This window comes from Arachis stenosperma, chromosome 2 (genome assembly GCF_014773155.1).
Source record: "Arachis stenosperma cultivar V10309 chromosome 2, arast.V10309.gnm1.PFL2, whole genome shotgun sequence".
NCBI lineage: Eukaryota > Viridiplantae > Streptophyta > Magnoliopsida > Fabales > Fabaceae > Arachis > Arachis stenosperma.
In genome coordinates, this window is record NC_080378.1 from 91,099,264 (window position 1) to 91,105,337 (window position 6,074).

Here is a 6,074-nt window from a genome sequence, read left to right on the forward strand (position 1 = left end):
TTAATTAATAAGATAAAATACTAACTACATTTACATTATTATATATGTTAACTCTTATAATACTATTATTAATATATACCCTCAATTACACAAGATCTATGTTTGAGTTTCACTATGTGTTGTGGCAATCCTTTCTTCTTTGCTTTCTATGATGAAGATGATGTCAAATAGTTTCGAGAATTGCTTGACAAATGAGTTGATCCAACTGAATCGCCCGAGTTGAGAGCTACAACTCAGCACGCAATTCACCATCACTCATAATAATGTTGTTAAGTCCTACTAAGTTCATATATTGAAAAGTTTAGATGAGGACAAACCTTCAAGAAGAAGAAGGGGAATGAATTAGTACTATATAACGGGAAGTAACCAAATTAGGTTAAAATTTCAATTTGGTTACGTTATCTAACCATTGCATCGTCCAGCGTGGCAACAGTACCACATTATTACTGCAATTGTTGACTCATTACTGGAATGGGTCTAGGGACTACTATGATATTCGGAACTTGATTTGGAAAATCATTATAGTGAAATTGAGATTTTGAGACTAAATTGGATAATGGCATGAATCTCAGATATTATTATGGAATTTATTCGAAAGTAACACTACAAAAGTTAATAATAAATAGATAATTTTGTTAAATTACAAAGCATATAATAAGTTAAGATAGACCTCATGGAAAGGTAATTATGATTTTGGTTTTAATAGAAAGTTGTTCAACCTAATGATGGATTTTGTGAAAGGTGTCCATCATAAAATCAAGATCAATGGTAACTTCTTTAAGACAATCAAATCCAAAAGAGGTTTATCTATTTATTATAGCGGTTAAAATTTTCACTATACTCAAGAATACTGTTAAAAAAATATTGATTTCATGAGTTAGGCTAGCTTCCATATTCCTTTCCATCCTACACCTTATTTACTAATGATTTTATAATCTTTCTTAGAAAAAAGGGGGAATGAAATCTTTTCATTGATCCAAATTATCAACTTCAAATCAAATAATTAATTAAAATAAGAAGTTATTTTTTACAACTAGGTCTTTATTTTGATTAAAGAGTCAATACAAAAGAGATTCTCAAAATTCTTGCCCGACATAACCCACTCAAACAGCTAGGCTTGAAAATTGAATGAAGTCAGTATGTCTAAATCTTAAGTATGCATGCTAGACATATTTTATATACATTGAGAGATTATTTTGAAAAAAATTATTAAGAAACCATGGTTAGATTTTAATGGAGATCTCCAAGAAAAGAGATATCACTAAAAGAAATGAGATAATCAGCCAAAAGTTAAGATGATGAGTGAAAGTCGAGGAAATGGGAATAAAAAGATCATTCGAGACTCGTTAATTAATGGTTTAATTACTCTGCATGCCCCAATAATTTTACCGAATTTTTTATTAAGTCCCTATACTTTTTTTTTCAATTAGGTCCCTAAACCATTTAATTTTTTTATTAAGTCCCTACCGAATAAAAAATGTCTAAGAGAACAGGATATTCTGTTAAAAAAGGAATATTCTAAAATTAAAGATAGGAAACCTAATCTAAAGCACCTCAATATTTTTTAAATTCCAAAAATACCTTTAGCATTTTTTTAGATTCAGAAACTCCATGCCCTCTCTCTCTGATCCCGCTCTCATCTCCTGCTCTCTCATCCCCGCTCTCACCCCCTTCGTAGATCGGATCAAAGCCAACGAAAAAAAAAAAGAAAATTTATGGAAAACGTATACAAGCAGTGGACCAGCATCACATGCATTTGCACCCTCATCACATCCGCCATACTCAATTGCCTCCTCAGCTTCACCAACCAAGACTTGGGGCTACTACCTCCCACCACTGGCCATACCAACAAGGACACCAAAGGCGACACTGTTAGAGACTCCGTTGCCCAAATTCTTTGATCCTAGGTACTCCTAATCATCTTCAACCCTAGCACACACTACATCCTACTCGATTGCGATACCAGCGCTCCACTAGCACTCACATCATTATTATTCTCATGCTTTGAATAGAACATAAGGTTGCTCTGGCTGCCGAAGCCTGGCGAGGACCTACACGCCGTGAAGAACAGCTCGTATGCGATTTCTATAAAGTCATCGCTGTTGATTCCTTGAAGATCCCTAAACGGCCATGCCAGATCACTTTGTTTATCGTAGAGATCTTGTTTGGCTTTTGCGACGTAGTTATATTGATCATCGTAGAAGTAGCTTGAAGGGGATAATGGTTATGGTGATTCGAATGGTGACGTGGGAGGCATGAGAACAGGATCTGAGTCATAACGAACGAGTTGTTGGCTTTGTTAAGAGAGTACCGGTATCATTGCGTTGTTGCTGGTGGTAAAAAATGACGGGATTTCAGCACGCGAAATATGCGATAGTGGGAAGGGATTGGGACAAGATTTGCGGTGATTATGGTCGAAAATTAGACGGATAATCAAAGGAAGGGATAGGCCTGGTAAGGATTCACAATAACTATGGCGCCGGCGAGATCATGGAGACGTTGGTCGTAGCGGGTTTGCAAAAATGGAAGATGGTAGGAGGAGGGAGAATGGGGAGGATTCATGGCTGGTGTGGGTGGGGCTGGGGTGGGGATGGAAGTAGCAAAGGAGGAGCGTGGCATGGAGGACAAGGGAGGGAAGGGTCCCAGGGAGGAATCGTGGTGGCGGGGACGGTGGGACGAAGTCATGGTGGCAGTGTGGAGGAGGTAGCTGCATGCAATAGTGAAAATTGAACTAATTAATATGTTATCATTGTTATTTATTTTTATCATTATTTTTACTCCATAGGTGTGAGAGAGAAGATTTAAAAAAGTGGTTGTTCAAAGAGAATGGTGAATAACGGAAAGGTGATGACGAAGGTGGAAGATAGGGGTATACAAGTAATTCTACAATTTACTAACATTTTTTTACGTTTAACGTTAACAGGGACTAAGTTGAAAAAAATTGACGAATATGAACCCAATTGAAAAGAAAAAATGTATAAGGACCTCATAGAAAATTCAGTAAAATCATAAAGACCTACAGAGTAATTAAACCTTAATTAATTCTGACTAGAAGACTTTGATCAAAAGTTGAGAGTTAGAAAAGTAATCAGCTATAAATTTTTGGTTAAGAATAAAAACTTGAATCAAAAGTACGTAATAACAAAAGCAATGGGTGAAAATTTAGGAGATCATGCAATAGAAAATTTGAAATCCAACTCTAGTCTATGTAATAGGATAATGCTTTGGCGAAGATTGAAATTTTGGTGAAGAAAGAAGATTGTTCTTTTTAATAGAGAAAAAACTAAGGTTTTGAAATCAAATCGGTAACTACTGGTTTATTAGTTTACTGGTCTAATTGTGGTTCAACAGAAATAATCATTTTATAATAAAAAATAAATAAAATATAAATAAATACACTGAAATTTAATTATAATTTAATATAAATCTTAAAATGCCATTCAAATTAAAAATACTATATCAACCATAATAATATCATCTAAATACAAATTTAAAAGTCAAATAACAAAAGAAACTACCAAATATGAAATGCCAACATCAAAGTTTGTCATCAAAATATGCAAAAATTTACTGCAAATTTGTTTTGTTGAGATAATCTTCACCTTCTTTTCCACCATCTGGACCAGAAGAATCAAGTGATGCAACATAAAGCGTACTACCACCACCACCACCACTTTGATGAAAATCAGCATCAATATCATCTAACAAAATATACATGTTATTAATAAGTTAAAAATTAAAATCATTTTAATAAATAATCAGGAATTAAACTCTAATACTCACGTAGTAAGTGTTCAATATTACTAAGAAGATCAGACGCTTTCTCAACGACCTCTTTTGACATCCAAAAGTCAACCAAATTGATACTTTCACAATCAATTGGATCATGTTGCCCTTTTGCTTTCTTTTTCTTTTGTAAAAAAATTAAATACAGTATAAGAAAATAACAGAACATATTAAATACCCAAATCCAATAATATGAAATGAAAGTATGAAACTTATATTAATTGGATTTAAGACGCAAATTATAAGTAACATGCACAATATCATTTAACCTATTATGCTCCAATCTTTTTCTTCTTTTCGTATGAATATGATAAAAAAGACTCTAATTCTTTTCCATCATGAGGAAGCAGATGCTTCGCTAAGAAATGTGATTGCCATCTTTTGTAAACATGGAGCAGAATCATCATCGAACAACTTCCACCATTTATTTACAAATTACAGTTCATAACTGTTCCGAGGGTTACCTGAAACGTGTAGCTCGGTCGTCTGGCAAGACCCGAGGTAGGGGTTCCGTGACCCGAGCTTGGTGTGCTGAGCGGCTGGGGGTTGTACCTGCAATGACACTCCGATGCTTAAGTTAGCATGGGTCCAAGCAGATATTGAGTAGAATTAGAGTATGAGTTATACCTGGGTGCTCCAGTGTATTTATAGTGGTTGGTCGTGATCTTCCCTGGATAAGATATTCTTATCTTATCTTATCTTTGGGAGTCTTATCTCTATCTTTTGTGGAACCGCCTTTCCTAGGCCTTTTTCGGCCTTTAGGTTTTGGGCTTCGTTCCTTTTGATGGGCCTTCTTCTTTATTTGTCCGAGGTCCGACCTTAGGCGTAGGCCTTTGGGACGAGGTCGGACCTTCTGCGAACTTCCCGAGTTTGGAGAGCTCGGTCAGGGTATGAACAGTGCCCCTGTCCGAGTTCGTCCTTTTGAGAGGTCGAGCTCGGGCATAGTCGTCTTTTCAAAATTTGAAAATGGCCGTTTCAGCATTTATTGCTTTTTACCGTTTCTCCTCGATTTCCGTTCGGGCTCTGTGAAGGCATTATTTATTTGCCCCTTTCCTCATTTTTTTTGTTTATTCTGTTCCCTTTCCCTTTTTCTGGGTTTTTCGCCACCTCTCTTTCGAGCATCTTCCTTCTTTCTCTCTGTTCTTCTTCTCCGATTCTTTCTGTGCGTTGTTTTTCGGGGTTTCCTCTGCGCCGCTGTTTTCGTTCTTCTTGCATCGGAGCTCGTCGTTTTCTTCCTTTCTTCCAGGTTTGTTTCTCGTCTTTACTTTCGCTGTGCACATATGCTTTTGTTTCTTTTTCTTCTATGCTGGGGTTGCCCCGAAAAGAGGCGCCGCCATTGTTTTGGTTGTTTGTATGTGGGGGGGGGGCTCTTTTCTCTTGGTACTTTGTTTTCGGGTTACTGCATTTTTTCTTCTAAAAGAACTTTTGTTTTCTTGCTTCTGCTGAATGGGTTTTTTGCTGTCTGCCTATTATGTGATTTTTGGCTTGCTGTTGTATTCTTCTTTGTAGGCAAGATTTTTTATGTCTCGAAAGGTGTTTCAAGCAATGTCGACCAAGATTCCGAGTGGTCTTGGTTGGGTAGATCCTGTTCCTCTAAGGGTCCCTTCTGTTGTAGATTCTGAGTATCTAGTTAGGTTCCGTAGGGAGTGTAGTATTTGTGAGAACAGGGAGTCTGAGCGGGATTATGAGCTAGTAGCCCCGGAGTCCGAGGAGAGAGTGTGCTTCCCGCCTTTAGAAAGTTCCGAGAAGCTATTCTTTTATGCTTACGATTGTTTTTTCTCTAAGCTGGGTGTACGACTTCCTTTTACCGACTTGGAGTCCGAGGTCCTTTGGTCTTGTAACCTTGCCCCTACGCAACTCCATCCAAATTCTTGGGCGTTTTTAAAGCTGTTTCAACTTTTGTGTCAGTTTTTGGGCGTCTCCCCTTCTGTTTCTCTTTTTTCCTATCTGTTCGTGTTGACGAAGCCGGGGTCGGGTGCTGGGAAGGTGTCCTGGGTCTCTTTTAGGGCTAACCAGGGAAAGAAGTTTTGTACCTTGTATGATGAGTCGTTTCATGATTTCAAGAACTACTATTTCAAGGTCCGGGCTGCTGGAGATGTCCGACCTTTCTTTCTAGATGAGAGTGGGGAGCCTTCTTTTCCTCTTTGTTGGCAGGAGAATGTAGTGTCGGTTAAGTATACTTTTGAGAGTCTAGATGAGGTGGAGCAGGCTTTTGTGGGTGTGTTGAGCAGTTTATGGGGTCGGGCACCTCACTTGGATACGAAGAAAATGTTGGGAGATCCAAGCCT